The following is a 17470-nucleotide window of genomic DNA, read 5'->3' as shown; positions in this document are numbered from 1 at the left end:
ACTAAACTCATATGCCTTTTGCTACTAGTGACTGATGATACTTTCTCCATATTTATTTTTTTCATCACTTGTTGATACTAGTACAATAATACTATGTGCAATGCTGTTTCTACTTCTGTACCAATTAATAGGTTAATAGGTTCATAGATTCATACTAGGCTATCTGCCCTAGGGCATTTATAAGCCTAGCCAGAGTGTGTTTGGCTTTCGCCACCCATTTTAAATTAATTTTGCTATGCCCCTTTTCGAGGTTAGTATACTGTGCCTCTGTCTAACAGTGACACAGAAGTGATACCCGGGGTAAACCTACGATCTCCCATCCACTCATCAATACTCCTCTTGAAGAGAGTCAATGAGGGACTCTGTCTAACCTGGACTGGGATTTTATTCCAGAGTGAAGGGAGCCTCTGGGTTATGAATCTGTCTCTCCAGCATGTCCTATTTATTTCAGTGCTGAGGTTCAAGTCTCTCTAGCGTGTAGCTCGATGGGATTTGGATTTTCTGAGGTGCAGCATGTCCATTAATTCTGGGTTGGACATGGCTTTATACATCAGGCACAGATCGCCTCTGAGCAGGCGGTATGCCACTGAGTAGAGATGGAGTTTCTTTAACCGGGCAGCATATGGCATCTGTTTGTGCCCTTTGATCCTCTTGGTGAGGTACTTTTGGGGTCTTTCCAGTTGCTGCAGGTGTCTGGTAAGGTACATCTCAAAAGGGGCATTGTACTCAATTATGGGCCTGATGAGGGATGAGTAAAGAGGCACGATGACCTCCCCTGATCTAGATGTGAATCCCTTCATGATTAGGTGGGCTATATAAAATGTTTTTCTAACCACTTTGGCCACATGGTTGTCAAATGAGAGATTGCTATCAACTTGGGTCCCCAGGTCCCTAATTACTTCTTCTGTACTTAATGGATTACCACCTATGTGGTAATTTGTGGGCACTTTGTTTTTGCCAAAGGGGATGACTATACACTTTTTGGCGTTTAGCTTGAGGCCATGGCTCTGGCACCAGTGTCTGTTTCTATGAGGCCCTTTTGCAGGATGCTTGTGTTGGCTGGAGAGTCGATTATGGCACCCAGTTTGCAGTCGTCTGTGAATTTGGTCACCCACAGTCATTCCATGTTGGCTTGTACCTCTGAGAAACATATACCAAACAAGAGAGGTCCCAGGACTGAGCCTTGTGGGACGCCACTTGTAACTGGTTTGGAGTCTGACATGGCTCCAGCAATTCTAATCATGTGGGTTCTCTCCATGAGCCAGTTTGCAACCCATCTAGTGATATAGGGGTTTATATTTAAGCTGGTGAGCTTATCTATAATGCGGGGTATTGTATCGAAGGCTTTTGTGAGGTCCAGGTAGGCTGTGTGGACCACCTTCCCCTCGTCAATGGCCTTGGTGACTGTTTCAAAGAAATCAACCAGGTTTAAGAGGCAGGATCTGCCCTTAACAAAGCCGAACTGGGTAGGATCCAGTGTCTGTAGGTCCCCAATATCTTTATTTATGAGGTCCATGATGATCCTTTCCATAGCTTTGCAGACCAAGCTAGTCAGGCTTATGGGGCGATAGATTCCAGGATCCGTTGAGGCACCACCTTTGTGGAGAGGGACCACTGTTGCTGTATGCCACTCTTTGGGTACATATCCTGTAGTAAGGCTGAGAATGAACAGTAGTTTTATGTTTGGGTTTAGCTCTTCTTGGAGTTCATGTAGGACACAGCCCGGGACACCGTCTGGTCCCATTGATGCTGTGTTTTTTGCTTTGGAGAGGGCAGCTCTTACCTGAGCATCTGAGATGTCAGGGGGGCAGCACTCTGCTGGGATAGATATTTGCCTTTTTGGTGGGGAGGGGGGGGGGGAGTTTGCGCTGAACCTGTCAGCTAGGATGTTGGCAATGTCTGTGGGTTCGGTGTATCTTTTGTCATTTTGGACTAATTCTGAGCATATCTGGGAATTCCCACCCAGGTTCCTAACATAACTAAAGAAAGCCTTGTGCTTATCCTTAGTGCCCTATGCAATTTCTCTCTCGAAGCTGGCCTTAGACGATTTTATGAGTGCCCGTAGTTTTTTGCTAATACTGGTCAGAGATGCCTTCCCTTTTTGGGATTTTGCTCTATCATTTAGTAGCTTCCTCCTTCTATTTTATAGTCCACCAGACAGGACATCTGCCTTTGGAGGATTGGGTCTTGGTTTTATTTGGGATTGCATGATCCATGCATTCCTGAAGGTGTTCATAGAATGCATTTATAAAGGATTCTGCGGTCTGGGCCGTATTTTCCACAGACTCGGGGGCTTTGAAGGATTCCACCTCAGTTTTGAGGAGTGTGAAATTTGTTTTAGAGAAGTTTTTCACTGTGGTTTTCAGGGCAGGGGGTGGAGTCGGGATGTGAATATCCAGTGAGATTAGTTTATGGTCTGAGCTTACCAGTGAGGGATACACTTCTGGTCTGGAGCATAGAGTCCCCATGTTGGTGATGATCAGGTCCAGTATGTTTTCCCCTCTTGTGGGAGTGGTAACAAGTTGTTCCATAGCATTTGAGTTTATAAATTCTAGGAACCTTTGGGCTAGGGTGTTGGAGCTAGAGTAATGCTCCCATCTATGTTTGGGTAGTTGAAGTCGCCCAATATAATGGTGTTTGGAGAGACCTTCATATTTTGCAGTGTTCTCAGGAAGGCTGAGTGGGGTTCCTGGGTTTGGGAGGGTGGTCTGTAGCAGGCTATAAACTGGAAGGCAGTTTTACCCACTGTTAGTTGCACATGGATAGTCTCTGATGCTTCATGCTGTGCCACCAACCAGGAGGTATGGGTATATTTGACGAATATTGATACTCTCCCTCCTTTTGTGGTTCGATCCAAGTTTTGGGGCCGAAAAGCATGGTATGAGGTATAACCTGGTAGTGCTGGGGTGGTCTCTGGAGTCTTGAACCAGGTTTCTGTTACTGCACAGATATCGATGTTCTCCATGCTAAGGAGAGTTTCGAGTGCATGCATCTTGAGGTTTAGACTTCTGGCGTTGAGTAGCATTACTCTTAGTTTCTTATCCCTTGTGATACCTATGGAGGTGGGTTTGTCTTTTGAGCCTTGCCTAAAAAAAGCACTATGGGGATAGCAAGAGCCTTTGCCAATATACGAAAGCCCAGGGGTGACAGGTGCAAGCCGTCCCTAGTGAAGCATCGTGGCTTGTCAAGCATGTCATCCCAGGCTGACAGGCATTGGATCCCCTTTGAATGACACCAATACTTAAGCCAATTGTTGAAATTGATCATCTTGTCTTCATATTGTGGCATCATTCTTGGTGCGAGTAAGATGCTACTCAAGGTCAGGGTCATACCGGCCTGGGCTACATGCTCAGAGAGCTCCTCTATGTCTCTTTTCATGTAGTCCAGGGAGGTACGTCTCAGGTCATTCACACCAGCATGGACAATGACTGAGCCATATTTGTACTTGCCTTGGAGTGACTTGAGTACTTGTGTTATGTGGCGGATCCTAGCGCCCAACAGGCAGCTCACCATGACCTTCTCCTTGTTCAGCCTGGTGAGCGGGACGTCAGTGTGCCTTACGATAGAGTCACCTATTACAAGTGTATCAGGTGTGTTGTTTAGCCTTAAGGGCTGTGACTGTTTGGCACACTGGCTTTGTGAGCTATGTGTTGCACGTGTTTTGTTTTGGGATAGCGGTTACTTGGGTGTCTGCTTTGTAGGTCTCTGCTGCTTAGGCAGATTTTTATTTAGAGCCTCCGAGTATGTTTTTGTGTGTTTATGTGTTTGGTTTGCTGTCATGGTAGGTCTATGTGAGACTGGAATTGTAGTGAGTGTGGTTTCCTTCTCCTCCTGACTGGTTTGCCAGTACTGAGTTGAGAGAGCTTAGCCTCCAGTATGGCTATATGGTTGCATCTCTCTCATGTGTTGGAATTTGTTGGGAGGAGGAGAGGGTTGTCTGTGTACATGAGGCAGTTGTAACATTGCCTCAAGATTCCCAGATTCACTAGCTGGACCGGAGAAGAGATTGACAACTGACCTTTGGACATGCTAGAATAGTACTGGGAATTCCTTTATAATTGAAAAAAAAGGGCCAATGCGGAACGAGGTACTCAAGGGGAGTTTGTGAGGGTGTAGTGTTTTTAATATTTTAGTGCTGACTTATATAATTGCTTTAGTGAGCAAGTGCCAGGTAACTTAAATGCAATGTGTTACAGGTAACTTAAATGCAAAATCAACAAACAGTAACTTTCTTTCAAGTGAAACAAGGAAATAAGTACAGTAAGCAATTCAGATATAACTAGGGATCCACAGAAGCGCTGAAAAGCCGTGTTTTAGGTGGAATTAGCGTTTCAGGGAAATAACAAGTAAACAACAAGTGTACAAATAAAGCTAGATTCAGCAGGCCTGGATCTTGTCTATGCTACAGCAAACAAGGTGTACCAATTTCAGTAAGAAACAGTTCAAATATGCAGGCACTATAAGCCTTTAACCAGAAATTCCCAGCTCAGAAGGGCAGAGTCCAGCCTCTCCTTCCACAAGAGTGCAGACCACGAACCTTCTTAATGTAAAATAACTGGCCTGAACCCGAAGTGCTTAAACCAGAACTAATACACTTTTAGAATAACAGACACTGAGCCCTCAATCAGCAGTTCACAACTTAGAAGGATGTAAGCTACCTGTCCTGCCACCACAGTGCAGGCCACAAACCGTCCTAATGTAAAACAACTGTTCTGAAGCCCAAGTGCTTAATCCAAAAGACTTAGACTGATAGCTAAACTTCAATCAAGTTACTACCAAGCAGTAATAAATACAATTGAATACTTTAAAGAATGCATGGATTAGTGCTCAAGTTATACAAACAAAGCTAGATTCAGCAGGCCTGGATCTAGTCTATGCTACAGGAAACAAGGTGTACCAATTTCAGTAAGAAGCAGTTTAGATATGCAGGCACTATAAGCCTTTAACCAGAAATTCCCAGCTAGAAGGGCGGAGTCCAGCCTCTCCTCCCACAAGAGTGCAGACCACAAACCCTTTTAATGTAAAATAACTGGCCTGAAGCCCAAGTGCTTAAAACAGAATTAATACACTTTTAGAATAACAGACACTGAGCCCTCAATCAGCAGTTCCCAACTTAAAAGGATGTAAGCTACCTGTCCTGCCACCACAGTGCAGACCACAAACCTTCCTAATGTAAAACAACTGGTCTGAAGCCCAAGTGCTTAAACTAAAAGGCTTAGAATGAGTTACACCAAGCAGTAATAAATACAACTGAGTACTTTTAAGATGACGCAAAAGCAAAATAAAGTAGGAAGAAACACAAATACAGTAAAAGCAGATAATATATATTTTTTTTTGAGTGAGAAAATGAGATGGGCCCAGGAGTTTTTTTTTTTTTTTTTTTTTTTTTGTGAGTGAGCAAATGAGATGGGCCCAGGAGTTACAGGACAGAAACAAGTGCAAATGCAGGCCTTCAAATCAGAAAGTTGAGAGAGATGGAAGACCGCCCAAATGGCCAATAACTACAAATTCTGGGCCAGAACCACTCCTTATGTGGTAGACAGGTTACCTAGTGCTTACCACTCCCACTGATAAGCTAGAAGGCTTCCCTCCAACACAGAAAGGCTTGGGGGCTCAGAAGCTTACAAATAGTCCTGTACAGAGCAAATCTGTATCTGGAACACTAATTACAGGAAAGGTAGGAAACAGGCTTACAATTTTTTTTTTTTTTCAGAAAAGTAGCAAAAACAGTAGTAAAAACAATTCACATGCAGTGCAAGCTGGCACACTTGAGTATGTAGCAATATTAGTCCACACACAGTTTGAAAAAAATGTAATTAAATTAAAAAGGACTAAAAGCAAGTGCAGAAAGGGTTTATTAGGCAGAATGCGGTAAAGAGATGGGACTGGGGGAGTGTCCTAGATCAAATCTACAGTGGGGCGGGCACTGCAAAAGCCACCAAATTTAAACTACAACCAAGAACAGGGGGAGGTGGGGATGTTTATATTTTTTCTGTATATGTGTTCTTGGAGCTTTTTGCCCTGGGCCTCCACTGAAAATGGGCTCTTTTAGGCCCAGTGGACTTTCCCGGTAAACAAATGCAATAAAATACATAAAATAAAATAAAGTCATAGACCCTGGAGCTATGCATTGTAAATACTGTTTCATCCTTTATTTTCGCATTCTTTCTTTTCTTTCTCCCTCTCTCCCATCCTTCATCTAGACATAGTTCTAACTGGTAATCCTTATTTCTTTTCTTCTTCCCTTCTCCTTATTGTCTCTCTGTTCGAATACCATTTTTTACATTTGCACAGTACATTTCAGAAGTATAGCTGTCTCCCTGTGCCAAAAGCTAGTGCCTCACCCACCCCAGCTCAAGTGAAGAGCAAAAAAAGAAGAAAAAAGCAGCAGGGTAGTACCCAGTCCACCTGCCCCAGACCATCCCAGCTCTTCATGAAGTAAAGAGCAAAAAGAAAGAAAGACAAGAAAACAGCTTGTAACACTACGCCATACAAACTGTTCTACAGGCAAAGGAAGAGAGCTGAAACTCCTTAGTTGTTTGGTAAGGGTTAAAAGAAACTAACTGTGGCTGTGGATCCCTTGTTAGCTTTTATAAATTTATTTCTATTGTTATGTCATATAAACATAAAAATGAGGTACAGACAGACAGATTCTGATACTGAACACATAAAACATAAAAAGCATAATAAAACATCTTAGTATAAACATAATATTTTAATGCACTTATATTTTAGTAAAATAAATTAATAAAATGATGAGTGATATATGGAAAAGACTGCATGCTTACCTTCTATTTCAAATGCTTGAAACTGTAAAATGACAGACATATTGGTCTCTGCCTTGATGTAATCCTAATTAGTAATCTTTATTTCTTTTTTTCCTCCATTTCTCTTAATGTGCCTCTGTTTGATTAACGTTTTTTTTAATTTGCATAGTACAGTTCATAGGTAGGTACTAGGCTATCTGCCCAAAGGCATTTATAAGCCTAGCTGGAATGCGTTGGCTTTCGCCGCCCCTTAGATTAGTTCCCTGTGCCTCTGTCTAGCAGAGCCACTAAAGTGATCACCGGGGTAAACTTCCTGTTTCCCATCCACTCGTCAAGGTTTCTCTTGAAGAGTGTTAGTGAGGAGCTCTGCCTAATGTAGACTGGAATCTGGTTCCAGAGCATGGGAAGTCTCTGGGGCAGGAATCTATCCCTCCAGCATGTCCTATTTATTGATGTGGTTAGATTTAGATCCCTAGAAAGTGTGGCTTGAGGGGATATGGTTTTCTTTAGGTGGAGCATGTCCATCAATTCTGGGTTGGACATGGCCTTGTATGTCAGGCAGAGATCACCTCTGAGTAGGCAGTATGCAACCGAGTACAGCTGGAGTTTCTTCAGTCGAGCTGCATAGGGCATCTGTTTGAGACCAGTGATCCTCTTGATGAGGTACTTCTGTGGTCTTTTCAGCTGTTGCAGGTGTCTTGTAAGGTACATCCCAAATGGGGCATTGTGCTCTATGATGGGTCTGATGACTGATACGTAGAGGGGCACAATGACCTCTTTTGATCTGGATGCAATCCCTTTTGTGATTAGGTGGGTCACATAGAAGGATTTTCTAACTAATTTGGCAATGTGATTATCAAAGGAGAGATTACTATCTACTTGGGTCCCCAGATCCCTTATTTCATCTTCCGTATTTAGGGGGCTACCACCTATGTGGTAGTTTGTGGGTATTTTGTTTTATCCAAAGGGGATGACTATGCACTTTTTGGCATTTAGCTTAAGGCCATGGTTTTGACACCAGGTATCTGTCTCAGTGAGACCATTTTGGAGGATGTCTGTGTCAGCCGGAGAGTCAGTAGTTTGCAGTCGGCTGAAAACTTGGTCAGCCATAGCCTTCCTGTGCTTGCCTGTACCTCTGAGAAGTATATGCCGAACAGGAGGGGTCCTAGGACTGAGCCCTGGGGAATGCCACTTGTAACCAGTTTAGAGTCAGACCTAGCTCCCACAACTCTTAAAATGTGGGCTCTGTCCCTGAGCCAGTTGGCAACCCATCTCATGATATAGGGGTTTATGTTCAGGATGGTGAGCTTGTCTATAATACCAGAATGGGGAATGGTGTCGAAGGCCTTTGCGAGGTCTAGGTAGGCTGTGTGGACCAACCTTCCCTCATCCATAGCCTTAGTAACTGTCTCAAAGAAGTCCACCAGGTTTAGGAGGCATGATCTGCCATTAACAAAGCTGAACTGGGTAGGGTCCAGTGTTTGGAGGTTCCCAGTGTCGCTGTTAATGAGATCCATGATGATGCGCTCCATAGCCTTGCAGACCAAGCTAGTCAGGCTTATAGGGCGATAGTTCCCGGGGTCTGTTGTGGCTCCACCTTTGTGGAGCGGAATAACAATTGCTATTTGCCACTCTATGGACATGTAGCCTGTTGAGAGGCTGAGATTGAACAGTGTGTTTAGGTGAGGGGTTAGTTCATCTTTGAGCTCGTGTAGGATGCAGCCTGGGACACCTTCCAGTCCCATTGATGCTGTGTTTTTGGTTTTGGAGAGGGCTGTTTTAACCTAAGTGTCTGTGTTTTCAGGGGCACTACATTCTTCTGGTATGGTTATGGGCCCTTTTGGGGGTGAAAAGGGGGTGAAGTTTGCACTGAACCTGTCTGCCAAGATGTTGGCGATATCGGTCGGTTCAGTGTATTTTGTGCCATTCTGCACTAACTCCGAGCAGATCTGGAAATTGCCACTTAGATTCTTGACATAGCTAAAGAATGCCTTGTGGTTATCTTTGGAGTCCTTGGCAATTTTTCTTTCGAAGCTAGTCTTGGATGATTTTATGAAGGATCGTAGTTTCTTGCTGATACTGATCAGGTATGTCTTCCCCTCTTGGGATTTTACTCTTTAATGTACTAGTTTCCTCCTTCTATTGTAAAGCTTGTTTATGGCAGGGGTCCACTAGACTGGTTTCCTTTTCTTGGAGGAGTGAGTCTTGGTTTTGCTTGGGATGGCATGATCCATGCATTCTTGTAGGTACCAGTAGAGTGCATTAGTAAAGGATTTTGCAGCTTAGGCAGCGTTATCCTTTAGCATAGGGGATTTGAAACTTTCCACCTCACTCTTAAGTAATGTGAAGTTTGCTTTTGAAAAGATTTTCATGGTGGTTTCTTTGACCAGGGGTGGGAGGGGAATGTGGATATCCAGAGTGATTAATTTATGGTCAGATCTAACAAATGAGGGGATGACCTCAAGTGTGGAACATCAGTCGCCCATGTTGGTGATGACCAGGTCCAATATGTTGTCACCTCTGGTGGGGGTGTTGACCACTTGATCCAGGGCATTTGAGTTGATAAATTCTAGGAAATGTTGGGCAAGGGAGCTAGTACTTGAGTAGTTCTCCCAGTTAATGTTTGGGTAATTGAAATCACCCAATATCAGGGTGTTTGGAAGGACCTTTATGTTTCCCAGTGTTTCCAGAAATGCAAAATGAGGGTCCTGGGACATGGTGGGTGATCTGTAGCAAGCTACAATTTGAATTGCAGTTCTGCCCATTGTTAGTTGTATGTGGATGATCGCTGAAGCATCGTGCTGTGCCACTAACCTGGAGGTGTGGGTATCCTTGATGAATATGGATACTCCCCCACCTTTTGTATTTCGGTCCAGGTTTTGTGGCCAAAATGTATGGTATGACCTGTAGCCTGGTAGTGCTGGGGTGATCTCTGGAGCCTTAAACCAAGTTTCTGTTACTACACATATATCAATTTTCTCCATATTGAGGAGTGCCTCGAGTGTGTGTATTTTAAGGTTTAGACTTCTGACATTGAGTAGCATTAACCTCAGTTTTTTGTTACTTGCACTATTTACAGCGGTGGGTTTGTCTTTTGAGCCTTGCCTAAAAAAGGCACTATGGGGGTGGCAAGAGCCTTGGTCAGTATTCAAAAGCCTAAGGGTGACAGGTGCAAGCTGTCTCTAGTGAAGCAGTGTGGCTTGTTGAGCATGTTATCCCAGGCTGACAGACACTGGATTCTCATTGAATGACACCAGATGCTTAGCCAATTGTTAAAATTGATATTTTTTTCTTTATACCATGGTATCATTCTTGGTGAAGGCAGGATGCTACTCAGGGAAAGGCTATGTGATCAGAGAGCTCTTCCATGTCTATTTTCATGTAGTCCAAGGAGGTACGGTTCAGGTCATTCACACCAACATGGGCAATGACAGAGTCATATTTGTACTTGTTCTGGAGTGACCTGAGTGCTTGTGTTATGTGGCGGATCCTGGCACCCGACAAGCAGCTAACAGTAACCTTCTCCTTGTTCAGCCTAGTGAGTGGGACGTCAGTGTGCCTGACTATAGAGTCACCTATTACTAGTGTGTTGGGTATGTTATTTTGCCTTAAGGGCTATGATTGCGTGACACACTGGTTTTGTGAAGTATGTGTTTCATGGTTTGTGTTGGGGGGTGGAGGTTGCTTGGATGTCTACTTTGGAGGTCTCTGTTGCATTTGCAGATTTTTATTTAGAGCCTCCGAGTATGTTTTTTGTGTATTTATGTGTGATTTTTGCCAGAGCTGGTTTTATAGGTCTATGTGAGACTGGTGGTGTGATGCAAGTAATTCCCTTCTCCTCTTAACTGTCTGGTTCAGTCTTGGGCTGAGAGAACTTAGCCTCCAATTTGGCTGTATAATTGCATCTCTTGCATGTATTTGTGTTTGGTGGTAGGAGGAGAGGGTTGTCTGTGTACATGAGGCAATTGTAACATTGCCTCAAGATGCCCAGATTCACCAGTTGGACCGGAGAGTACACCTGAAACTGCCCTTTGGACATGCCTGGATAGGTACAGGGAGCTGTTTTACTGATTGGCTGGAAAGGTTGAATAGAGAGCCTTGTCCTTCTCTACAGTATTGGGGGGGGGTCTAGTGCTAAGGTTTATTAGTGCTTGCTATGAGTTCTGAGCAAGTGCTGGGCTGAGAAGTGAATGGTTTGAGTGCTTAAGTTGAAAGTTTGTCTAGTTCCAAGGAAAAAATTGAAGAGTAGACTTTGTTCAGAAGTCTGCTCCTTCTACTGGCACTCTGTTGGCCAGATGCATGACACCCCTCCACCAGCACCAGCCATCAGGCCCCAGTTTTGCAAGACATAGAAAGCAGTCATTGCAGTTTATATCACATATGGAGTGCTATAGTTCTCAGGTTTGACCGCAAATGCAATACTGACTTTTAAAAGCCAATATTGCATCGAAGAGTGATTGGAATGATGGATAATGACCAGATTCCACCCCAAAACACTTTGCACCCAGGGCAGTTGCCCCTGCCACTTTGCTCTACAGGTCTACTGCAAATGAAATGTTCATTGTCCCATCTTTGTAATTAGTGATAAAGGTAAAAGAATTAGTGGATATGGCACAGCATTGAAGCTGTTTTATTTCTTCACATTATCAACCTGGATAGTCCAAATGGGATACAATAAAAAGTTATGTATTCGCCATAACATTCCATCTTTGTTGTCCATTTTAATTCTTCTTCAACTGATGGTCTCAGATCTGACTAGGAGCCAATTTGTTCACTTCTACTAGATCTTCGGATCAAAACTTTCAAGCTCCTCCCTTTACCCATACTGCCTCGCCAACCTAACGTACCTCAGATCGAGTTTGCTGCCTTAGAGATAAAGGAACAAGACCTCAAAGGAAAAAATAAAGGGCAAAATAAGAAAATTAGTTGGAACTCAAACAAGGAAGAGCAGTTCTCAAAGAAAAACTCTCCGGTCTTTCCAAGAGTAAAAGGAAGGGGGTAGGTGGGTGGGAAGTTGAGGAAGAATGAAAATGGACAACACAGAGGGAATGTTATGGTAAGTACATAACTTTTTAATCTGATGTTTTCATTTTCATTCATTCCTCAACTGATGGGTCAGTCCCCAATTAGTTGAACCTTGGGTGGCCCTCATGGAAGGATATTCCAGAGCACTGTGCAGCTAAAGGCAGCTCTGTATCTGGAAACTAAATCCCATTTGTAATGAGCAATAAACATATATCAGCCGCACAAATGTCATCTATGAAAGCTCTTGACCAAAAAGCTGATGAAACTGCCATAGACCTCATGGAATGAGCATTAGAAGGCATAGGCAAGGATAATCCTATTTTACTATAGATGAAGGAGATACAATCAGTTACCCATCTGGCCAGTGTAACTTTGGAAATTAACTTGCCCAATCTGTTAGGACAGAAAGTTACAAATAACTGGTTAGTTTTCCTGAAATCCTTGGCTCTATGGAGATAAAAGTGAAGCTATTTATGCATATCCATTAGATGGAGCATGTACTCTCCCTTATTTGAAAAGTTTGGAAAGAAAACTAGAAGGTTAATGTTGGACTCTGACAGTACCTTAGACAAGAAAAGATGGGTTGGTCTGGAAGGACATCCTGTCTTTGTGGAAAACCAGGTAAGGAGATTTGGAAGATAGAGCCTGGAGTTCACATACTTGTCTAGCTGAGGAGATAGTGATTAGAAAAATGATTTTCCAAGACAAAAATTTTACATCTGACCTGACTGAAGGTTCAAGGTGAGTTTGGATCAGCGCCTAAAGCACAATAGTTAAATCCCAAGGAGGAGTAGGATCCTTTAGCAGAGGTCTAAGTAAAAAGGTCCCTTTGAGGAAAGCTTTAAATAATTTAGATAAAGCTAAGGTAGAGTTATTTACACCTAGATGGAAATTTGAAATGGCAGCCAACTGGACCTTAATAGTAGAAAAGGTAGCTCTTTCACTGAAAATAAATTGAAGCTAAAAAATCAAGTAGAACCAGTATGGGGGCAGAAAGAGGGTCCAGATCCCTGTTAAGGCCCAGAATACAAATCTCTTCCATTTACTTTTTTACATTTTTCTAATAGAAACTTTTTGAGACTATAACAAAATATGATGGACTGGGGAGGAGAGGTTGGGCTGTCTAGCAATTAATGGAATTGGAGATATCATGCCGTCAATTTAAGGCCTGTCATGTTCGGATGAGTCATACCTGTTGGGTGAGACAAAAGGTCTGTATTGGGATCCAGTGTCCAGGGTGGACGAAGGTGATAGCACTGCCATGAATCCCAAGGCCTGTAAAATTAGTCATGCTGGAAGAGAAGAATGTAGTACTACTTTTCTGACCTGGGATCTGGATTCAAACAGGAGGAAGAAAGGCTATCTGACTGACTGTGTCCAGATGAGCACCTATGAAATCCATACTCTGTGTAGGTGTGAGCTGTAATTTGCTGTAATTGACAGTGATGCCTAGATGGAAGGACAACTGGAGTGAGTAGTCCCTTGCCTGATGGAGTAAATGCCTGGCTGGAGCAGTTAGGAGCCAGACATCTAGATATAGAACACTCAGAATCCCAGCAGTCTCAAGTGAGCTGCTACCACTGCCATGCATTTGGTGAACACCCTGGGGGCTGTGGTGAAACCATAGGGCAGTGCTCTGAACTGGTAATGACTGGCTCCAAGCCAGAAGCACTGATATCTTCTGGAGCGCCTGTTTATTTTGATGTGGTAGTATGAATCTTGAAGATCTATAGAGCACTTCCCATCATCCTTTCACAACAGAGACAGAATGGACTGAACAGTGACCATCAGTAACCTTGAATACTGCATCTGGTTCAGAGGCAGAATGGACTGAACAGTGACCATCCAGCACCTTGAACACTGCATCTGGTTCAATTTGCTGAGATCCAGGATTGGTCTCAAGTCTCCTGTCTTCTTTGGCACTAAGAAGAACTTTGAATAGGTCCTGGATTCTTTCTGGTTAGGGGGGACCTTCTGGATGACTCTTTTTTCTATTTCTAATGCTGCTGCTTTCCTCTGATTAGATAGAACATTGGGGATTCTTTTCATTCTTGTAAGGGAAAATTGGGAAAATGGTATGCTATAATTCTCTGTAGCCAGGAATCCTTTGTTATGGACAGCCAGGCTCTTTGGTGCAGAGAGAAATGTCCCCCAAATGCCTCCAGAGAGCAGCAGTCAGATCCTTTAATGAAGCGCTGACAGGGTTTGTCCAAGAAGGAGTCCCAGAAGTCCTAATCCTGCAGTCCACCTCTGCCACCAAGACAGCATAATCTGTTTGAGTTCCCTCTTCTGCCTCTGGCAGAGCTATCTCCTTGTGAATCTTGAAAAAGACCCTGGGATTTACTCAACCACATCTTTCTACCTCCTTATTGATTCAGGAAAAAGGATCTTCGAGGGGTAGAAAAATGTATCCCTACATCAGACAGGGTCTTTCCTTCTTGCTCACATCTGGAGGGTGTGTCCTTTACATTAGGGCCAAATAATGAAGATCCATGAAAGGGACCATTGATGAATGAAGACTTAAAGGGCTTCTCAAAGTCACATAGTCGCATCCAGGCATGTCTCCTAATGGTTATGCCTGAACAAACCCGCTGCCCATGAGGTACCTTCTGCTAAATGGGAGATCAGCCTCCTGGATGCATTACATATTGATTAAAGGATGGTCAGTTGCAAGGATACTTAATTCTGATCATTAGCAGACATGGACCCAGAAAGAGATTTGGAAAGTTCTTTAGTCAAATGTCTTTGTAATCTTGTAAAATGTGTCAGATAATGAAATGACTGCAGAGCAAAGGTTACTGAGGCATACACGTGCTTACCAAATCTGCCCAAGGCCCTGGACTCCCTGTTAGGCAGCTCTGCTCCACAAGCTCTTTTTTGTTGGCTGCTGCCACAACCATGGAATCAACTGTGACACCCCTTGCTCCAGTGTGTCCTGTCCTTGGCAGGGGCTAAAATTTTGTCCGGACATTTAGAGATGGGCTCCACAGTGTCCGGTTCCTTCCATGCCCAGCAAGAAATGAGATCTAAAAGTTCATCATCTGTGGAGGCACCCAAACCTCCAGAAACACTGATTCCTCTTAAGAGGGGGTATCAGGAGACCAACCACCTTTCAGTTTTAAGAGTTCTAGAATGTCTCCAAATGAGATGCCTTCAAGTGGAGATATGGGGGACACCTCCCCTTCATTAAAATCAGTGTTCTATGTGAGAGATTCCTGAGGGGAATCTAGGTGCATGCTTTTGCAAGTTCTCTTCTGGGGGACCTCATCAGTAGGGTGGTCTGGAGAGGTATCAGAACAGATGGGAGAGTCCTGAGGGACTGACTGAAGACTTGACTGGTCTGCCCTGTCCCAATGAAATGGAAGAACAAGGCTCAGAGAAAAGAACCAAAGGAGGTAAAGTTGTCTGATCTGAGGGGGATAGCGATGTCCTTTTTCTAGGTAATGAGAATGCCCTCTCCACAATCTCAATGGCATAGTGCCTGGGAAAACTGAAGTCGATGGCAAATGAGCTGATATTTTCCAAACCTTCGGCTGCTGCAACTCTGCAAACACTCTTCCCAAGAAGGAGTCAGACCTGAGCTGTCCAGTGCCGATATACCAAGGGACAGGGATAGCTCTGATAGCTTTGGAGTTGAGTCTAGACTCTTGGATCCAGCTGTCACTCTTCAGCTCTGAGAGTTTCCCAGCTCCAAAAGGCTTGGATGACTCAAAGAAGTAATGGGAGTCAAAGAACAGACTGTCTTCAGATCTGAACAGGACACCCCCAGTGGTCTCTGATCTGAGAGCTCTAAAACAATAGTTTGGATTGAAAAGGAGAGACCAAAGAGAAAGTAATCATAGATCAGCTCACGGATCTGATGGGAGACAGAGACAGGTATACCCCCCCCACCTAGATCTGAGCTCTGAGAAATTCTCTCATCATCTTTTCCACATCAGCCTTGGATAAAGTCCAGGAAGACTTAAGAGATGAGGTGGAGGACAGGGGAGAATTCCTCTAAGAATGGGTGAAGGAAGCCAAGATGTGAATGGATCTGCTATGGGGAAAGGGTGATCAGATCCAAGTTAATTCTGATTTTGAAGAAGACAGACCTGAGTTTGTCGGATCTGAATTTTTTTATGTTTTAGTAAGAGGCTCCGAAGAAGATATGGGATCCGGTAACCTCTTATGTGATTCTATATATTTGGGATCTGAGTTCGGCTTTCCCTTATCAGATTTCTTTGATGGAGTTTGAGCCCCAGCTGAAGCAAAAGAAGAAGTGGAAGGGAGAAGACCCATCAAAACTAGTTTGTTCCTCCTGGCTGTGAGAGCCTGGTGTTCAAACCAGAGCAAACGGAGCAGTCCACATCTAAATCTTCAGCTGCTAAACAGTATACACATTCCCTGTGTGCATCCAAGTTTGGTATTTTATGTGGGTCTAGGTCTGACCATCGAATAACTCATTCATATAACAGCCATTCGCTGAACACAAACCCATGAATGTCCCTTTCAAGAAAACTGCAAATCCTCATAAAAAAACACATTGAATGGCCATAGTCGGCCAACAGAAAGTAAACAGCATGTATGTACTTGCAGGTAAGGTAGGGATAAGGGAACTTCTCCTTTCCCCACTGTAGTGCAACCTAGGAGTTGAAATATATAATTAGGGGAGAGTGGGGGTGCAACCCTCCCATTGGGGGTGTGGGAGAATTTGAATACTTGTAATGTGGGGGCAACCCCCCCCCCAATTATATCTACCAACTAACCAAGATATACCAACCAAGATATAATATGTATAGATATAACTATGGGAAGGGAGATAACAAGGCCTAACAAAAATGGCCATGAAGGAGACTAGGAACTTATTATAACAAAACAGTGCACAAGCACTTTGTCTAACACTTCTAAACCCTAACTACTAATAACAACAATCTAAGAAATAGAAATACTCAAAATTTCACTGTCCAGAGCTGTTGAAACGCCCAATCTGTTGCAGTGGCAAACAAGATCAGGGGAAGCACCAGTGCATCACAGGATAAGGAGTAGGCTACGAGCTGTTTGAAGACCTCGAGCTTTTGCATTTGGCCGACTCGGTGCCAAGGATCAGCTCCAAAACCCATCAGTAAGAATGAAGGCTGGATGGAACAACTTCACATTATACAGTTTTGCACATTATGCAATGCAATAAAAAGTTGAAGAATAGTAGTCAAGAGACTCTGTAGTAAAAACTTTACTTGTACTGCATATGTAAATCCAACTGCTAAATAGTGTTACAAAAATAAAAATAACTAAATAACATAAAAATTAAAGTATATTAGTGAAGAGAACTTTATGAAAAAAGGACAACCTGTGTCAAATCTGACAATTTTGAAATTGTTGTTTTAGCTAGTCCTTTCTGCTATGCTTCCCATAACATTCCTCTTCCAAGCATGATTAGGATCCATTCCACCAGGGCGTTGGCTTTATCTGTGGCATTTTGGAAAGGGTGGATTCTAGAAGTAATTTAGAGGCAGCAACATGGTTCTCTGTATTTATCTTCACAAAGCATTACAAACTGGATTCTTTTTCCAGGTCCAGAACAGGCTTTGCTATAGCCATCTGCCAAGGGCTTTGGATTACTGAATTATTTTCCCTATAGAATCTTAAACTTTGGTAATCTACCAAATAACTTAGGCTACTGCAGCAGCGATCTAGTTGTT

At 43.3% G+C, this 17470-nt stretch overlaps 1 protein-coding gene across 1 annotated transcript in view; it reads right to left on the bottom strand.

Moving 5' to 3' along the window:
- LOC122792709 (cubilin-like) overlaps positions 1 to 17470 on the bottom strand; it is a 3134001-nt gene that overhangs the window by 655239 nt on the left and 2461292 nt on the right. The gene's annotated exons all lie outside the window — the stretch shown is intronic.

This window comes from Protopterus annectens, chromosome 2.part0 (assembly GCF_019279795.1).
Source record: "Protopterus annectens isolate FY-2018-M chromosome 2.part0, PAN1.0, whole genome shotgun sequence".
In the NCBI taxonomy this organism is placed as follows: domain Eukaryota; kingdom Metazoa; phylum Chordata; order Ceratodontiformes; family Protopteridae; genus Protopterus; species Protopterus annectens.
Note: the sequence above shows the minus strand (reverse complement) of the source record. Positions and strands in the feature narration are given on the sequence as shown.